This window comes from Schistocerca nitens, chromosome 7, assembly GCF_023898315.1.
Source record: "Schistocerca nitens isolate TAMUIC-IGC-003100 chromosome 7, iqSchNite1.1, whole genome shotgun sequence".
Classification (NCBI taxonomy): Eukaryota; Metazoa; Arthropoda; class Insecta; order Orthoptera; family Acrididae; genus Schistocerca; species Schistocerca nitens.
The window spans coordinates 121,840,990-121,861,985 of NC_064620.1; positions in this window are offsets into that span (position 1 = coordinate 121,840,990).

Below are 20,996 nucleotides of genomic sequence, written 5' to 3' on the forward strand. Positions count from 1 at the left end.
GTAATCGTTTCGGATCTGAAAAATGGGCCAATGATTCCTTTGGAAGAAATGGCGGCCCAGACCAGTACTTTTTGAGGATGCAGGGACGATGGGACTGCAACATGGGGCTTTTCGGTTCCCCATATGCGCCAGTTCTGTTTATTGACGAAGCCGTCCAGGTAAAAATAAGCTTCGTCATTAAACCAAATGCTGCCCACATGCATATCGCCATCATTCCTGTGCACTATATCGTTAGCGAATGTCTCTCGTGCAGCAATGGTAGCGGCGCTGAGGGGTTGCCGCGTTTGAATGTTGTATGGATAGAGGTGTAAACTCTGCCGCATGAGACGATACGTGGACGTTGGCGCCATTTGGACCGCAGCTGCAACACGGCGAACGGAAACCCGAGGCCGCTGTTGGATCACCTGCTGCACCAGCTGCGCGTTGCCCTCTGTTGTTGCCGTACGCGGTCGCCCTACCTTTCCAGCACGTTCATCCGTCACGTTCCCAGTCCGTTGAAATTTTGCAAACAGATCCTTTATTGTGTCGCTTTTCGGTCCTTTGGTTACATTAAACCGCCGTTGAAAACTTCGTCTTGTTGCAACAACACTGTGTTCTAGGCGGTGGAATTCCAACACCAGAAAAATCCTCTGTTCTAAGGAATAAACCATGTTGTCCACAGCACACTTGCACGTTGTGAACAGCACACGCTTACAGCAGAAAGACGACGTACAGAATGGCGCACCCACAGACTGCGTTGTCTTCTATATCTTTCACATCACTTGCAGCGCCATCTGTTGTTGAAAATTGTAACTACTGTAATTTCGAATGTTTGTCCGCCTGAAAATGTACTGTTGTCCCAAGCATATTGCAACAAACGGTGTATTTCTATCGCTGCTCGTTTAGTTTTTATTGCCGTTTCAAATATCCCGGTCATTTTTGAAACACCCTGTATCTAATGAAGCATGTACAGTAACAAGACCAATGTTCACCAATTGTGGATTAAAGTTAAGTATTCCAGCAGCTACGTACTTTTCTTTATAGCATTCATTAAGTATCCTGTTTCAGACCTCACGCCATCCTGCGTGAGCTTATAGCGTGCATTACGGCTTCCTCAAACAACACGGTGTTGGCACTTCTGCCGACACATCACTGAGGTCATCGGTCCCTAGACTAACACACTACTTAAACTAACTTATGCTAAGAACTACACACAGACCCATGCCCCAGGAAGGACTCGAACCTCCGGCGGGAGGGGCCGCGTAATCCGTGACATGACGCCTCTAACCGCGCGGCTGGAATACCTCCTACTATCGTGTAGGACCTCCTTCTCCCCAACGTAGTGCAGCAACTTGCTGTGGCAGGGACCGGACAAGTCATTGGAAGTCTCCTGCAGAGATATTGAGCCACGCTACTTTTAAAAACGTCCATAATTGTGAAAACGTTGCCTGTGCAGGTTTTTATGCACGAATTGACTTATTGATTATGTCCTACGAATGTCTGATGGGTGGTCAGATCATTCTCTTGAATTGTCCAAACCAATCGCGAACAACTGTGTCCCAGTGACATGGTGCATTGTCATACATAAAAATTCCATCGTTGTCCATGAAATGCTGCAAGTGGTCTCCAAATGCACGAACATAATCATTTTCGTCAACGATCCGTTCAGTAGAATGAGAGGACCCAGTCCATTCCATGTAAACACAGCCCACACAACTATAGAGCATCCACTAGCTTGCACACTGCCTTGTTAACAAACTTGGGACCACGGCATTGTGGGGTCTGCGCCACACTCGAAACCTACCATCAGCTCTTAGCAACTGAAATCTGGGATGATCTGACGAGGCGACGGTTTTCCAGCCATCTAGCATCCAGTCGATATGGTCACGAGCACAGAAGATCTGCTGACGGCGGTGTCGTACTGGCCGGCCACTGTGGCCGAGCGGTTCTAGGCGCTTCAATACGGAACCGCGTGGCTGCTACGGTCGCAGGTTCGAATCCTGCCTCGGGCATGGTTGTGTGTGTTGTCGTTAGGTTAGTTACGTTTAAGTAGTTATACGTCTAGGGGACTGATGACCTCAGATGTTAAGTCCCATAGTGCTTGGAGCCATTTGAACCATTTTTGAAGTCGTGCTGTTAATAAAGGCACTCGCATCGGTCGTCTGCTGCCATAGCCCATTAACGCCAGATTTCGCCACACTGTCCTAACGGACACATTCGTCGTACGTCCCAGATTGATTTCTGCGGTCATTTCGCCCTGTGTTGCTTGTCTGTTAGCACTGACAACTCAAACGCAAACGCCGCTGCTCTCGGTCGTTAAGTGAAGGCTGTCGGCTACTGCGTTGCCCGTGGTGAGAGGCAATGCCTCAAATTTGGTGTTCTCGGCACACTCTTGATACTGTGGATCTCGGAATACTGAATTCCATAACGATTTCCGAAATGGAATGTCCCATGCGTATAGCTCCAACTATCACTCCCCTTTCACAGTCTGTTCATCCCCGTCGGAAATCTTTTCACATTAATTACCTGAGTATAAATGACTGCGCCGCCAATGCACGGCGTTTTTACACGTTGTGTACGCGATACTACAGTCATATGTATATTTGCATATCGCTGTATCAATGTAATGCAAAAACATGTAAATATTAAAATTCTTTAACCACCAGTGACGGTTCCCGTCATTTTATTGCAATAAATAGTAGCGTTCAGAATATGTGACATGCTTCATATTGCTGCGGGGTGTGCTTTTTCCACGCTACGGCGTCAGAAACTGCACGCGCAGCGTTAAGGTTGGAATTCACGGTCCTTTTAGCGACGAATGAAGGGTTTTCTAATTTAGAAGACTGTGGCTTCAAATGGCTCTGAGCACTATGGGACTCAACTGCTGTGGTCATAAGTCCCCTAGAACTTAGAACTACTTAAACCTAACTAACCTAAGGACATCACACACATCCATGCCCGAGGCAGGATTCGAACCTGCGACCGTAGCAGTCGCACGGTTCCGGACTGCGCGGCTAGAACCGCGAGACCACCGCGGCCGGCCTAGAAGACTGTGTTTGATACGGTTGGGAATAAGTGGAGGAAGTAGTAAGGTACTGGGCTGTAATAAAAACCATAATACTTTAAACAAATTGATTTGAATATTCAAAAACCCAGTGTGTGGAAACTGATTTAACTTTCTCTGTTACAATACAAAACGTTCGCTATGGACGATGGGAAAGAGTTATTTCGATTAGTATGAATTTAATTAAAAGCCGCAATTATTAATCTCAGAAACCTTAAGGTTTATAAATAAATGCTTGAGCCAATTAAATTCCTAAAAATCAATGATGATGTGTGAGCATTAACTTTCTTCAATGTTTAAGAGATGTTTTTTGAAGAAAACAAAATACAAGGTTAACAACTGCAATTTTGAGATCACACAGCCATGAAAGCGCTGCTACACCAAGTGAAGGCCCCAATTGCATTGTGGTCGTACTAGAGCGTACGACACGGGCTCCACATAGTCTCTTATAGTTTGAAGACTTTTACGATAGGATAAATAAGTTATCTGAAACACACCAAATATACCAGGTAGCCCACGGGAGCCTTCCCCTGTAGTTTTGTGTTTCCTGCATACATTGGTGCAACAAGGTTTGTCTCGTCATTGCTGTCCAAAGGGGAAGTGCACGTACAAGCGAACCTCCACCGAGCTGTGCCGCCATCTGCGTGCGGTTTCCTCCCCGTTCCTCTCTGGTAAGGTCACGTAGCCGTCTGTTTGTAGTTCGAGTCAGGTCTTGCAGTCACACAGGTAACAACTGCTGTGTACTGTAGCAAAGACTACACCGACATAATACTGATTTATGGGAGACGCACCGCAGTGCAGGTGAGGCCCGAATGCTGTAGTCACAACGTTTTCCAACGCGACATCTACCTTCTGGGTATGTTTTTAGACGTACAGAGACGAGTTTAAGAACCTAGAGAGCTATCCAGGTACAAAGTGTCGTGGAAATATTAATCCGCGACGCACTCGAATTTGCGCGGGGCGTAATTGAGTATTTTGGAGCACATTCCACACACAGTGAGCATAGCTTAAATGAAAATAACGTGCACGTACAGTACAGTATAAGCGAAGGTTTTATCATGGTATTGCATTTAGGTTGCAGTATTGTTTGTACCTTTAATAATATACTCCTGGAAATTGAAATAAGAACACCGTGAATTCATTGTCCCAGGAAGGCGAAACTTTATTGACACATTCCTGGGATCAGATACATCACATGATCACACTGACAGAACCACAGGCACATAGACACAGGCAACAGAGCATGCAAAATGTCGGCACTAGTACAGTGTATATCTACCTTTCGCAGCAATGCAGGCTGCTATTCTCCCATGGAGACGATCGTAGAGATTCTGGATGTAGTCCTGTGGAACGGCTTGCCATGCCATTTCCACCTGGCGCCTCAGTTGGACCAGCGTTCGTGCTGGACGTGCAGACCGCGTGAGACGACGCTTCATCCAGTCCCAAACATGCTCAATGGGGGACAGATCCGGAGATCTTGCTGACCAGGGTAGTTGACTTACACCTTCTAGAGCACGTTGGGTGGCACGGGATACATGCGGACGTGCATTGTCCTGTTGGAACAGCAAGTTCCCTTGCCGGTCTAGGAATGGTAGAACGATGGGTTCGATGACGGTTTGGATGTACCGTGCACTATTCAGTGTCCCCTCGACGATCACCAGTGGTGTACGGCCAGTGTAGGAGATCGCTCCCCACACCATGATGCCGGGTGTTGGCCCTGTGTGCCTCGGTCGTATGCAGTACTGATTTTGGCGCTCACCTGCACGGCGCCAAACACGCATACGACCATCATTGGCACCAAGGCAGAAGCGACTCTCATGGCTGAAGACGACACGTCTCCATTCGTCCCTCCATTCACGCCTGTCGCGACACCACTGGAGGCGGGCTGCACGATGTTGGGGCGTGAGCGGAAGACGGCCTAACGGTGTGCGGGACCGTAGCCCAGCTTCATGGAGACGGTTGCGAATGGTCCTCGCCGATACCCCAGGAGCAACAGTGTCCCTAATTTGCTGGGAAGTGGCGGTGCGGTCCCCTACGGCACTGCGTAGGATCCTACGGTCTTGGCGTGCATCCGTGCGTCGCTGCGGTCCGGTCCCAGGTCGACGGGCACGTGCACCTTCCGCCGACCACGCGTGTTGAGCAATTCGGCGGTACGTCCACCCGGCCTCCCGCATGCCCACTATACGCCCTCGCTCAAAGTCCGTCAACTGCACATACGGTTCACGTCCACGCTGTCGTGGCATGCTACCAGTGTTAAGGACTGCGATGGAGCTCCGTATGCCACGGAAAACTGGCTGACACTGACGGCGGCGGTGCACAAATGCTGCGCAGCTAGCGCCATTCGACGGCCAACACCGCGGTTCCTGGTGTGTCCGCTGTGCCGTGCGTGTGATCATTGCTTGTACAGCCCTCTCGCAGTGTCCGGAGCAAGTATGGTGGGTCTGACACACCGGTGTCAGTGTGTTCTTTTTTCCATTTCCAGGAGTGTAGTAATAATAATATGGTCATTATTGTTAATGCCATTGGATCTCGCACAGTAGTAGGTATTTCTCATCGTAATTGTGACAAAGAACAGCTGTAGTGGACCTGGGCATATCAAGTTCTTCGTACAAAGGATTCTGGAGGAACGATAATGGCATCGCTTTAAGCTGCACCTATACCAATATCTATATGGAAACGATTTCGAAAATCGGGTATCGTTGTGCAGACGTCTCGTAAATAAAGTGGCCGTAATCCGAATTTCATGAGGCATATTTTCTGGGGAGATGAATGCTATTTTCCATTGACGCCACTGTCAATAGGCGCAGGCTATATTACTGGGCTCCTGAAAATGCTCATTGGTTACGAACACATCAGATGCAAGTGCATTGTGGTGTTAACGTATGGTGCAGCATTCTAGGAGACCGCATCGTTGGACAAGTTTATTTGGCTCCCAGACTAACTGGTCGCCTGTATTTGTAATTCCTACAGAATGAGCTAAATCTCCTAGAAATCATCCCGCTTCAGTTAGATATGAGGCACTGATTTCTCCGCGATGGTGTGCCACCCTGTTATTGTAGAGATGTTAGGGAATGCCTCAACAATGTGCACCCCAAATGGTGGTTGCATTCGACGGCCAGCGAGATCGCTTGATTTAACGCCCTTGGAATTTTTCTCATGGGTTTGTATCAAAGCCAGGGTTTACGAAACGGAACCGGATAATCCAGATGTGTTAAAAGAACGAATACGTCGTGCTTGCGCTTCAGTATGTTAATTGTCCATGCTGAAACTGACAGGCGCTTGCATCAATGCATCCAGCAAGTTGGACATGCATTTGAACATTTATATTATCAATAAAGCAATTATATAGATCTGTTAGTCTAAGACACAGTTTTAAAGGAAAATCATTTATAATATTCGTTATATTCATTGTTCTTTATTGCAATCAAAGATGATATAGCATTTATGAAATGCCGCCAATTGTGAAGCACGACTGGTACGTTGTGTGTTGGTAGTCAATTAGCTCTCATACGCTGATATGCGTTGAAATAGGTAATTCATATGCATTGACCATTATGAGTACTGTTTTGGTCAGGGACGATCATTCTTCTACACAGACACCTTTCTAGAGCCCAGGAATTTGACCCGACACCACTGCTACAGAAAGCAAGTTTCCTCGCAACGAGCTTAGGACCAGTTACAGCTGTAAAGCACTTGCTTTCAAACGATGCTCTCTCTTTTGGTGGGGAGACTCCACTTTACTGTCCTGCTTAGGCAAACATTTCGGTATGCGGGATTAACTACCGTCAACGGAGGACGGCGAGCATGAAACGCCTGGTATATAATCACACTCACAGCTAACAGAATCGTACAATAAAATAACCCGTCCTAACTTCAACAGCCAAAAGTACTTAGGGGTTGAAGACAAGCCTTAAGTTATGAAAAAAAGGCCACAGCTGAATGAGCCACCAAACGCTAAAGTGCTTTGCTTGTGACAATTTCCTAACGGCTCGAGAAATTTACAGGTCAGAGACAAAGAAGTACTGATTAACTGTACTACACTGAAGAGTCAAAGAAAATGGCACCTGATTAATATCGAGTAGGGTCCCCCGCCAGCTCGCAGAAGTGCCGCAAAACTACATGGCATGGACTCGACTCATGTCTGAAGTAGTGCTGGAGGGAACTGACACCATGAAACCTGCAGGGCTGTGCATAAATCCGTGAGAGTACTAAGGGCAGGAGATCTCTTCTGAACAGCACGTTGCAAGGCATCCCAGACATGCTCAATAATGTTCATGTCTAGGGAGTTTGGTGGCCAGCGGAAGTGTTTAAGCACAGAAGTGTTCCTGAAGGCACTCTGTAGCAATTCTGGACGTGTGGGGTGTCGCATTGCCCTGCTCCAACTATCCAAGTCCGTCGGAATGCACAATGGACATGAGTGGATGCAGGTGATCAGACAGGATTCTTGCGTACGTGTCACCTGTGAGAGTCGTATCTAGACGTACCACGGGTCCCACATCACTCCAACTGCACACGCCCCACACCGTTACAGAGCCTCGACCAGCTTGAATAGTCCGCTGCTGACTTGCAGGGTCCCTGGATTTATGACGTTGTCTCCATACACGTACACGTCCATCCGCTTGATAGAATTTGAAATTAGAACCGTCCGACCAGGCAATATATTTCCTCTCATCAACAGTCCGATGTCGGTGTTGACAGGCCCAGGCAATGCGTAAAGCTCTGTGTCGTGCACTCATCAAGGGTTCACGAGTGGGGCTTCGGCTCCGAAAGCCCATATCGATGATGTTTCCTTGAATGGTTCGCACGTTGACATTTGCTGATGGCCCAGCATTGAAATCTAGAGCAATTTGCGGAATTGTTACACTTCAGTCACGTTGAACGATTCTCTTCAGTCTTTGTTGGTCCCGTTCTTATAGGATCTTCTTCCGACCGCAGCGATATCGAAGATTTGACGTTTTATCGGATTCCTGGTATTCGCGGTACAATCGTAAAATGGTCGTACGGGAAAATCCCCGCTTCGTCGCTACCTCGGGGATGCTGTGTCCCATTGCTCGTCCGCCGACTATAACACCACGTTCAGACTCACTTAAATCTTGATAAATTGCCATTGAAGCGGCAGTAACCGATCTAACAACTGCGCCAGACACTTGTTGTCTCATATAGGCGTTAGCGACCATGGCGCTGTATTCTACCTGTTTACACATCTCTGAATACTCATGCCTATACCAGTTTCTTTGGTGCTTCAGTGTATAAGTTAATCGTAGCATCACCCGTCCCTCTCTCTGCCACACTTTCTTACGTGCAAAGCAGTGGAACACACATTACTTGATGTTACACTTTATTGTAAATACACCATAGATTCCGCTGCTTTCCCAGAGCAGTGTTAGTAAACCAAAATACGACAGCTTGGAAACAACGATGACATGGACTAGTAAAGTAGATGGAATGAGGCGTATAACTTCTTGAAAGAATTTAGTGAAGGCTCAACAACTAACACAGACGCAGTTCTAATACAATAGTAGCGACCATAGAGTGACCGCGTCCGAGTCCGAACCTACGGACCAACTGCCGTGCTGTCCTCGCTACGGCTCCTCGGAAGTTACAGACTGCAGAGGTAAATCCGTCCGCTCTGCCCCTGGCTAGCGAACCCTCTCGAAGAACTCACGCCTCTTGACGGGGAACAGAGCCCTGTCGCTTACCGCTGACTGTCAACTGCAACCCACGTTGGACATCTCTCTCCTGCACTGGGCCAGACCTTGAAACACGGCTGAGCGTTCTTGCCGATAGCGCCGCGTTCACCCTACTTGCAGATCAAAGTACTACCAATTGTTACGGCTCCAGCATCACTTACTCATGAGAGAATTACCCGCACATGCGCGCCTCTATATGTTGAATTTTTTTCCACCATGTACAAACTATAGGGCTTGATCGATGAGAGGAAACGGAACGAAAAAGGTGTAATGAACTTATGCCCAGAAATGTACGGTTTCCACGCTAGAGACCATTTATTCAGTCATACATTGTTACAGAGACTGCGGTGTAAGACGCGCTGTACCATGCAGCCGCGGTTACAGTACGCTCGGTTTCCTTCTAGAGGGTGGTACTGGTCCTCGTACAGCATGCCCTCTCGCCATCTCCTGCAGTAGTAATTGGTAATTTGTGGCCGATTTACTTCTCTTGCTGACTCACATTGTTGTGATTGTGACACAGCATTATACCCAATAATGTAAATGTAAATGTCGTGTGACTAGGGTCTCCCGTCGGGGAGACCGTTCACCGGGTGCAAGTCCTTCAATTTGACGCCACTTCGGCGACTTGCGCGTCGATGGGGATGAAATGTGATGATTAGGACAACACAGCACCCAGTCCCTGAGCGGAGAAAATCTCCGGGAATCGAAACCGAGCCCGTAGGATTGCCATTCTGTCGCGCTGACCACTCACTTACCGGGGGCTGACATTATACCCAATGGTTCCGTATGAGAATCGAGAGCTTGCCGATATGGTGTTTACTTACGGAAAGGCAAATAGAAACGAGCGGCGTGCAGCAAGGTTGTATCAGGAGACCTATCCCCGCAGACAACAACCGCAGCATTCAATCAATGTTTGCAACAGTGTTTCGCCATTTGTCTGAGACAGAGTCATTTCAGGAAGTGGGAAATCACAAAGGATGTTCCCGAAATGTTCGGACAACAGACTTGGAGGAAAATATGATGAACACTGTGGAAGTCAGTTGGGCCGCCAGTACATGGTAAGAGAGACGGCCGTATGCAGCATTCTCTATGAGAATTGTTGCTACCCTCTTCACTTAGAGCTTGTGCAGGGCTTACTAGCGACGGACTTTCTACATTGGGAGCAGTTAAGTCACTGGTTTCTTCACCAAGCTGCCACGATTCCATGATCTGTGTCATCCATCCTATTCACAGATGAGGCTACCTTTACGCAGAGTGGTATCTTCAACTTTCGTAACAGTCATCTGTGGGACAGTATGCAGAACCCCCATGACATGGTGACAGCGAATCATTAGCATCGGTACAGCAGGGATGTGTGAGGTGATTGGCGATCGTATTTCAGGACGAGTCTTCCTTCCATGTCACCTAACAGGCCGGAACTATTGGCGTTTCTTGCTGGAGAATTTGCCTCACTTGTTGGAAGATGTACCATTGGTGATTCGAAGAGTTATGTGACTGCTACATTATGGTGCTCCAGATCACTTCGCCGTTAACATCCAGACGCATCTCAACCGTGTCTTGCCTGGTCGATCTTCAAATGCTCGAATGTGTATGAGTTCCTAAGGGCCTAAACTGCTGAGGTCAGCGGTCCCTAGATTTACACAATACTTAAACGAACTTAACACTAAGGACAAGACTCACATCCACGCCGGAGGGAGGATTCTAACCTCCGGTGGGGGCGATGGGAGGGGGGGGGGGGGGAGGGGGCTGGTCCATGGATCGGACGAGGGAGTCCAGTTGCCTGGCCTGCTCATTCACCGGATCTCAACCCGCGCAAACTCTGGTTATGGGGCCGTCTAAAAAGTATCGTGAATGTAGAGCACATTCCAGATGTGGAGACACTGGAGCAGCATACTGATGCTGTTTTTTGACACTGTTCCAGTGCGGCCTGGCCGATGTGAATGTGTGAGACAGAACATGGTATGGCGCGTACATGCATGCGATGAGGCAGACAGAAACCGTTTTCAGCACATACTGTAACTGTGGCTGCGTGGTACAGCGCGTATTAGACAGCAGTCTCTGTAACAAGGTATAATTGAATAAATGATCTCTAGCACGGAAACCATGCATTTCCAGACATACGTTTATTAGACATTTTCGTTCAGTTGTAAGACATCGTGGTCTCCTGACCTTCATTGATTACATATTCCGCCCTCACAATCATATTCCACACATCAAGACACTTCATTCGAACTCAAACTCGATAAGATAAAGTCAATGTTGTATGAATTCATGTAAACGATATGCAAATAACAAGTAAATCGCAAGTGCGCATGGGGGTTGAAGTACTTGAGGCTGGCATAAACATACATTCAAGACATGACGGTCACGAAAGCTTTTAGTTTGGGAGAGGCAAACTGCAGCCAGGAGGCTGGTCCCTTCAGAGGACAAGCCAACCTATCTACGTCAGTCGGTGACCGCCTGTAGCGCAGACAGTGTTTGCCCAAGTGAAAGGGAGAATGACCCTGTGTTCAGCTTAAAAGCAAATTCCGCTACATTGTGTGGGAGCTCCCAGCCGACGCATTGTTTACAAACATAGCACGCAGTTTCAGAGGTTTTCACAGGGAGACAGCAAACGCCAAACGCCGATGCCACAGATTTCGTGATTGGTCGCCTTAAACGAAATGTCATTCTCCCGTTTTAGAAGAGCAATACTGATTGGCAGATGAAGTTTGTGACGCCTTGAGCTGAAGAGTAATGGAAGAGACCGAAAGATATACCCCTTCATGTCTGGCGTGGAGAGGGGCCGTTCCGTTGTCGCTCTTGGAGGGAGAACACGTAACTTGAGCGTGTGCGCTTGTACATGTACTCAAAGAGCGAGGAACAAGTCTCTCCTCAGTACTTCACTGGGAGAGCACCTCTGTCGAGAGCGAATTGAAGTGCGACTCTATATTGAGTCCTTGCGATTAAGCGTTGTTCACTGTGTTGGCAACCACACTTATTGTGCGGTGTGAACAGACAGAGTTATAGTTAAACGCTAGTGAATTTTTGAGTGGTATCGTGGTGGACTGGTTATCTGATTGATGTACCACGCCAGTAGCTAGACTAAGGGTGAATAGGAGTCCTTGACTTCATCAAGGTGTAGGGACAGTTTTATTGGCGAAGGTCAATCCAGATGGAACGAGAGTTATCTTATCTGTCAGCAGCGAGCGACACAGACAGGAGTCATTGTAGCTTACGGTATCGTGCGCTACAGCTCTTGCAAGCCCCATATTTCCTCCACAACAGTACACTTCACTGCATTTCATACGCGACAGCCTCGACCATACCTAGCAACATTGTAACGGATAATTATTCAAATTGAGTAGGCGCGGCTCTCAGACATTCTGCCAAGTCAATAACAATCTTAAACATTGTATAGAAATTTCATTAGCGAATCCTATCCTTAAGAGGTAACTTCACATTCCGAAAAGATACCGGAAATAACTTGTTCAGTTCATAACTAAAAGTGCCATTGTGATTTCTCAGAATTTTTGCAAAATAAATAATAATTTTCGTTAGTTTCATGTTTTTCTTACACTAACTATCACTACTCCAGTAGCCAAGTATCCCACTAGTTACGTAAGAAATTTTATGAAATTTTCTGTCATTTCCTTACAGCGGACGACTCCAGAAGATATTTATTGCTGAAAGTTTTTCAGGCATTTCTCTTTAGAACGTTAGGAACGTCTGTCTGACTTCTGTAGTAGTGTGGGGGTGGAAATTGCATCTTGGAAGGAGCCACAGGGTAAAGGATACATCTCAGATTAATCCGTTGCGCAGAATGACAGAATAGCACCCAGACGTTAACCACAGACCGTATCCTCTCTATCGAGGAATCTCTAGAGTTTGTACACGGCGGAAAGAATCACCTGTATATCCCCAATCTTCCGCCTGTCTCCTGGTGACAACCGCCGTAATTGCCACCTATCGACAAAGAGCAAAGACCAATTACTCGCCACAAGCTTGATCGATAAATCACGCGGCAGGCCGTCTTCCACAACCTTTTGTTATGATCTACTTAATCGTGAATACTAAGTACCGGCAAAAGATAAATATTTCCAATATCGGCAAAGGCGGATCGTCAGCCCTGATAGGTGGGAGGACGTATTAATTTCGCTGATCGTTACGGCATCTTAGAGCGGCAGCGATAACCGACCGGCCGGTCTATAAATTAGACAGCCAGGCTCAGAGGAGGCGACGCGACCCTCCGTTATCGGCGGCGCGCCTGCGTGTCGCTTCATTTGGCGCGCCTGGCTGCACAGACGGACGAGGAGGCGACGGCGCCGCGGCTTATCTACTGGAGGAGAGGGTGGGGCAGCGGCCACGGCGTCCATCTACTCGCTCACACCGGCCCCGATAGCTTCCGCCCGCCCCCGCACATAAATCTCCCCAGGCCGAGACCCCAGCACCGTTCTCAAGAGGCGACCGGGTGGGCTGGTGACGTCTCACCGGTGATAGCGCCGGGGCGATCGACTTCCATTCAGCTGGGAGCCAGTGGTGTGTTGTGTACGAACAGGAGATCTAATTTGCACTACTGGCCATTAAAATTGCTACACCAAGAAGAAATGCAGACGATAAACGGGTATTCATTGGACAAATATATTATACTACAACTGACATGTGATTACATTTTCACGGAATTTGGGTGCATAGATCCTGAGAAATCAGTACCCAGAACAACCAACTCTGGCCGTAATAATGGCCTTGATACGCCTGGGCATTGAGGTCAACAGAGCTTGAATGGTGTGTACAGGTACAGCTGCCCATGCTGCTTCAACACGATACCACAGTTCATCAAGAAAAATGACTGGCTTATTGTGACGAGCCAGTTGCTCGGCCACCATTGACCAGACGTTTTCAATTGGTGAGAGATCTGGAGAATGTGCTGACCAGGGCAGCAGTGGAACATTTTCTGTATCCAGAAAGGCCCGTACAGGACCTGCAAAGTGCGGTCGTGAATTATCCTGCTGAAATGTAGGGTTTCGCAGGGATCGAATGAAGGGAAGCCACGGGTCGTAACACATCTGAAATGTAACGTCCACTGTTCAAAGTGCCGACAGTGCGAACAAGAGGTGTCCGAGACGTGTAACCAATGGCACCCCATACCATCACGCCGGGTGATACGCCAGTATGGCGATGGCGAATACACGCTTCCAATGTGCGTTCACCGCGATGTCGCCAAACACGGATGCGACCATCATGATGCTGTAAACAGAACCTGGATTCATCCGAAAAAATGACGTTTTGCCATTCGTGCACCCAGGTTCGTCGTTGAGTACACCAACGCAGGCGCTACTGTCTGTGATGCAGCGTCAAGGGGAACCGCAGCCGTGGTCTCCGAGCTGATAGTCCATGCTGCTGCAAACGTCGTCGAACTGTTCGTGCAGATGGTTGTTGTCTTGCAAACGTCCCCATCTGTTGACTCAGGGAACGAGACGTGGCTACACGATCCGTTACAGCCATGCGGATAAGATGCCTCTCATCTCGACTGCTAGTGATACGAGGCCATTGGGATCCAGCTCGGCGTTCCGTATTACCCTCCTGAACCCACCGATTCCATATTCTGCTAACAGTCATTGGATCTCGACCAACGCGAGCAGCAATGTCGCGATACGATAAACCGCAATCGCGATAGGCTACAATCCGACCTTTATCAAAGTCGAAAACGTGATGGTGCTCATTTCTCTTCCTTACACGAGGCATCACAACAACGTTTCATCAGGAAACGCCGGTCCACTGCTGTTTGTGTATGAGAAATCGGTTGGAAACTTTCCTCATGTCAGCACGTTGTAGGTGTCGCCCCCGGCGCCAACCTTGTGTGAATGCTCTGAAAAGCTAATCATTTGCATATCACAGCTTCTTCCTGTCGGTTAAATTTCACGTATGTAGCACGTCATCTTCGTGGTGTAGCAATTTTAATGGCCAGTAGTGTACATGTTTTACTTACCTCGTGACAGTGGGAAAGAACACGAAGCTAATTATTTATGTATTGCCATAAACGCTTTGATCTGCGACCTCGACTACAGGCAAGACCGTTCACTGTGTGATCAAAGGTATCCGATCACCATTATGTTATGTGGAATTGTCAGCTGGGTGCGATGAGAGGCGGACCCGCCAGTATAAAAGGAGGCGGGGAGTATCGTGTTGGCAGTAGAGAGCAGTGACAGCAAAATGAGTCGGTCAAGAGAGCTTAAAGTCTCCGATCGGCGAATAGTAGTTGGATATCACGTGAGCGACACACCCAGACATTTTAACCCTCCTACAAACTGCCGATCTCGACTGTGGGTCGTGGGATAGCGAAGTGAAAGCGTGAAGGAACAGCTGCTGCTAAACCGAGACCAGACAGTTCTCATGTATTGACTGACAGGGACTACCCAGCTCAGAGGACGGTTGTAAAAAGTCGCTCGAAATCACTTATGAGATCCAAAGTGCTACCGGCCGCCCAACTAGCACAATGGCTGTGCGAAAGGAGCTAAAACTAATGGGGTACAATCATCTCGTGAATCTTCATAAGGCCCGCATCTCGTGGTCGTGCGGTAGCGTTCTCGCTTCCCACGCCCGGGTTCCCGGGTTCGATTCCCGGCGGGGTCAGGGATTTTCTCTGCCTCGTGATGGCTGGGTGTTGTGTGATGTCCTTAGGTTAGTTAGGTTTAAGTAGTTCTAAGTTCTAGGGGACTGATGACCATAGCTGTTAAGTCCCATAGTGCTCAGAGCCATTTGAACCATTTTTGAATCTTCATAAGCGACGCTTGAGATGGTGGTAGCGAGCAACTCCACTGGACAGTCGATGACTGGAAACCAGTGATTCGGACTGATTAATCACGCTGTACCCTGTGGCACCCGGGTGGTGGGGTTTTGGTTCGGCGAATGCCCGGAGAAGGTCACCTGCGATCATGTGTAGTGCCATCAGTGAAGTACGGCCGGGGTGCTGTTAAGGTAAGGGGATGATTTTTGTAGTTAAAGTGTGCTCCCATTATTACGCTTAAGAATGTGCCAAATGCAGAAGGATATGGACACATTTCGCATCACTGTGTACTGTGTACAGTAGAAGAACAGTTCGGGGACGGCACAAGGATCAGATAAGACTGATCAAGGGTACGCGCTGTTTACAGTTGATTACGTAACAGCCTCTCAACAGCCTCCGAAGTCGATACTCCCAAAATGTACGACACTAATTTGCCACCCACACCATCCCCCTAGCCAAACCACCTTAATACAAAACTTCCTGGCAGATTAAAACTGTGTGCCGGACCGAGACTCGAAATCGGGACATTTGTCTTTCGCGGGCAAGTGCTCTACCAACCGAGCTACCCAAGCACCACTCACGCCCCGTCCTAACAGATTTACTTCTGCCAGTACCTCGTCTCCTACCTTCCAAACTTTATTGGTAGAGCACTTGCCCGCGAAAGGCAAAGGTCCCGAGTTTGAGTCTCGGTCCAGCACACAGTTTTAATCTGCCAGAAAGTTTCATATCAGCGCACACTCCGCTGCTGAGTGAAAATCTCATTCTGCCACCTTAATAATTTAACAACAGATTCACTATGTCATTAGGGTACTGTGTTGAGAACACTGGGTCCCAAAGAACCAAGGGACTCAAAGGTGCTACAAAAGGAAACAAATCTCTTCTCCGCCGCGCGGGATTAGCCGAGAGGTCTAGGGGGGTTCCAGTCATGGACTGTGCGGCTGGTCCCGGCAGAGGTTCGAGTTCTCCCTCGGGCATGGGTGTGTGTGTTTGTCCTTAGGATAATTTAGATTAAGTAGTGTGTAATCTTAGCGACTGATGACCTTAGCAGTTGAGTCCCATAAGATTTCACACACATTTGAACATTTTTGAAATCACTTCTCCGCTTTTGGCAAGATCAACGTGCAGCTTTATTAACCTTTATTACTCAATTACAGTAATAAAATGTTACATCACCACGAATCTTAATACTTTTATAATTTAAATCACCTTTAAACCAAATCGAAACTCCCTCATACTCATTTACCTTACGACGATTTGCAGTGCTCAAAACCAAAGGCATGCTAGACACGAAATACGAACGGCCCATATCTTTGTTATATGCCTCTCCAAGCTGAAATGTCCGATAAGCAATGACATCACGACTGTTGAAACTCTCAAGACAAGGAATCTTTTTCGCATCAGAACGGCGCGCTACAGTAGCATTTATCGAACCACTGCCGTGTTGCACGTCATCACTTTTAGTCACAGTCAAGTCCAAATTTATGACGCGCAACATGGTAATGGTCGGACAACTGCTACTGTAGTGCACCGTTATGATGCGAAAAAGATTCCTGTCAGCATGTCAACTCACCCTGTCGTAAGGCAGAATCAATGACGCAATGGTCTGTGGACAACAACATTCCTGGGAAGGACAGGCCTGCCCACAGTCACCACCTGAGCCCCATAACCCCATTTGGGATAACATTTGGGATGAGGCAGAATGTCGACATCGCTCCAGCCCCGAGCCTCGAACCTTCTCTGGTTTCGGATGATGATGAAAAATGGGCTGCCATTCCTCCCCACGCATTCTGACACATAATTGAAGCCGGCCGAAGTGGCCGTGCGGTTAAAGGCGCTGCAGTCTGGAACCGCAAGACCGCTAGGGTCGCAGGTTCGAATCCTGCCTCGGGCATGGATGTTTGTAATGTCCTTAGGTTAGTTAGGTTTAACTAGTTCTAAGTTCTAGGGGACTAATGACCTCAGCAGTTGAGTCCCATAGTGCTCAGAGCCATTTGAACCATTTTTGCCGGCCGCGGTGGTCTCGCGGTTCTAGGCGCGCAGTCCGGAACCGTGGGACTGCTACGGTCGCAGGTTCGAATCCTGCCTCGGGCATGGATGTGTGTGATGTCCTTAGGTTAGTTAGGTTTAAGTAGCTCTAAGTTCTAGGGGACTGATAACCACAGCAGTTGAGTCCCATAGTGCTCAGAGCCATTTGAACCATTTGAACATAATTGAAAGTGTGCTCAGGAGAGTCCAAGCCGTCAGAAATGCGAAGGGTGGACACTTTCCATATTTATGTCCACTAATAAGTTTCCGTATTATTTGATCAGACAGTGTAAGTGTATATTTTACAGATGTCACGTCGTAATGCACATATTGATTTCACAATTGATTTTACAATTACCAAGGCATGAAGCGGTTGTTTGATGTGTCAATCTTCCTTGACGTGAATAATTCAGCCAAGTTGTTGTAGATTCCTGCGGAAACATGACGTGCAGAGTATTTCACTCCAATCTACAACGATAAAAGTTACAGTTTTGAAAATATCTGTCTTTCGGCTACGGTATGTAAGTTTCAATAGAGAAATAACGCAGCCAACCGGTTGCAAATAATTGTTTAATACATTTACCTACGTTTCGACACCTCTAAGGATGTCTTCATCAGAATGAAAATTTAAAAGTCTAAAAGTTGCATCGTCTTCTCGGAATGTAACTTTACGGCTTTTAAATTTTCATTCTGATGAAGATATCCTTAGAGGTGTCGAAACCTAGGGAAATAGGAACTTTATTACAGACCACTGATGATGCTTTACCTCAATAAAGCGAAACGCGTCTGGTAAAAAAATCACTCATTTTGTAGTTTCAACGACAGATCAAATATAGCCACATGAAATATATTAAACAATTACTTGCAACCGGTTGCCTGTGTTATTTCTCAACTGAAGAATAAAAGTCCTATTCATAATGGTAAAGAAGACCTAAGTTTCCCAAAGCTGGGTGTGTGCCGCATTCCTCGCGAGTGTGGCGTGTCTTAGGTGAAGCAGTCCTTCAGAACAGCTGAGGAGAGCTCCAAGGAACATTAGCGACACGCCGGCCTGAAATAACCGAGTTTATCAGCTGTCGTCGAGCGCACATGACCATGACATGAAGTACGGTGATGCAAGAGTCGTGGTGCCAAAGTCGCGTTTCTGGTACACCGTAACTAAGGAGTCTGAATAAAGATGTTGGAAAACCTAATAAACCGGAACGGAGGTTTCAGAGGACCAGGGGCTGGCACTACATTTGTTAGGACCCAGCGGCCACCACATTCACAAGAACTGGGAAACCTTGACGGAACGTCGGTTTCAAGGAATGTCGGTGTTGGCTCTGAAAAACGAAAGATCAACGAAGGGTGTAATGGGGGTCGTGCGTCGAACTAGGCTATTTATGGGGGCGCGAGGGTAACCGTAGCTTAATAAAAGGAAAATTCAATGGAGCGACGACACCAGCATTAGTATACACATATTGCGGCTTCATACGATCAACACTGGAGTATGCAGCACCCTTATGGCTAACATCAAAAGGACAAACACCAAACATTTTCAGCACAGAATGAAGACTAGTACAGATAGCCTTAGGAACTAACCCTAGCAACAGTAGTGGTAATGTTCACCAACTAGCCAACGTTCGGCCATTACAACAAATACTGATACAATTAACAGTTAATTATGGACTATCAGGCACTGCTACAGAAACTAAACCAACAGAAATCCTAAGACAGCCACCAATACATTTAAATTTTCCATGATACAACTACCCATATCCTTCAAGAATTATCGCTCGAGTCACGCATACAATTTATACAGGGTTACACAATTATGAAGGAATTCAACAACGTGAAAATATACTGCAGCGTCTACAAGTTCAAAATGAGCATGACAAACAATAAGAATATAAAGTATACTAACTAAATTTACTGAGGTCTTTAGGGAAGTTTTCCCTCAGAAACAAAGAAAATTCTGGGTCTTAATTATTTCTTCTTCCAGACAAAATAGGACAGTAACTACGCAAAATAGCCCAACTCCCATATAAAAAAGACAAAGAGGGCACCTCAGCATAAACGATTACCTCGGCTCAAACGAACTAATACGTTAGAAAACGAGTCCGCCACTCCTAGCAGGAATGGAATGAAAATAAAAAAAATCTTGGAGTCCAGGCGGGAGTATACACAACAGCAAAACTTGCAACAACTGAAGAATAAGACTCGGCCATTCGTCGAAATATTCCGCATGAAATTGATACAAGAAATCAGTTGAACGCCCGGAAGTATATAATGGAGCGGTTATTTTGTTTGTAGTTTTTAATGAATAAAATTTTTACTAATTAAGAAGTAAGAACTGTACTAAATTATCAATGGTGATTGGTTTCAAGACGAGGATGAAGTCAACACAGTGACTTTGTTATCTTAATTTAAAAAATCAACGAAGAAGGCTAGGAGAGTATTTCTGACAGAAAGAGCAGACAGACACTTGTTAGCATCCCACTTACACAATCAACCGACATCATTTAGTTCCAGTACTATGGACATACGAGAATTATGGATAAAGTTTAAAGCGACTTTAAATCATACTCTGGGGAAATATGTGTCGAGTAAGTAGATTAAGGACGGGAAAGATCCACTGTGATTTAACAGTGAAATCTGAAATATACTGAGGAAGCAAAGACTGTTTAACTGTTCAGAGGATAATACGTAAACGACGACAGGCGAAAGTTGATAGAAATTCGTACGTCTGTAAAAAGATCGATGGGTGAAGCTCACAACAAACTATCACCGTCAAACCTCGGCAAAAGATTTAGGAGAGAAACCGAGAAACTTCGGATCCCAAGCAAAATCGCTAAGTGGGTCTAAAGCATCAATCCAGTTACTCGTCGATCAACCTGGTGTGACAGCAGAAGATAGCAAAAGTAAAGCCCAAGTTTAAATTTCCCATTTAAGAAATCGTCACAGAGGATAATCGTACAAACGTACCGTCGTTTGACCATCTTACAGACTCCAGTATGGAGGACATAGTAATATGAATCCATGACGTAGAGAAACAACCGAAACAGTCGAAAGCAAATAAGTCGACAGATCCTGATAGAATTCCAGTTAGATTTTACCTACAAAAAGTACTCTACAGAACTGGCGCCTTACTTAGCTTGCATTTATCGCGAATCTCTCGCCCAGCGCTAAGTCCCAACCGACTGCAAAAAAGCGATGGTTACTTCTGTATATAAGAAGGGTGAAAGAACGGACCCGCAAAATTACATACCAATATCCTTGACATCGGTTTACTGCAGATCTACGAACATATTCTCAGTTAGAATATAATAATAAATTTCCTTGAGAGGAGAAAGCTTCTGTCCACAAATCACTCCGTTTTAAGTATATGTACAGATTCTGTTAGTGCAGTGCTTCTTTCAGTGTACTTTCTGCCGAATCTCTGCTACATTCAGAGGTGAATCCAAGGTTAAAGAACAGACTGAAAAACTTAGCGGCC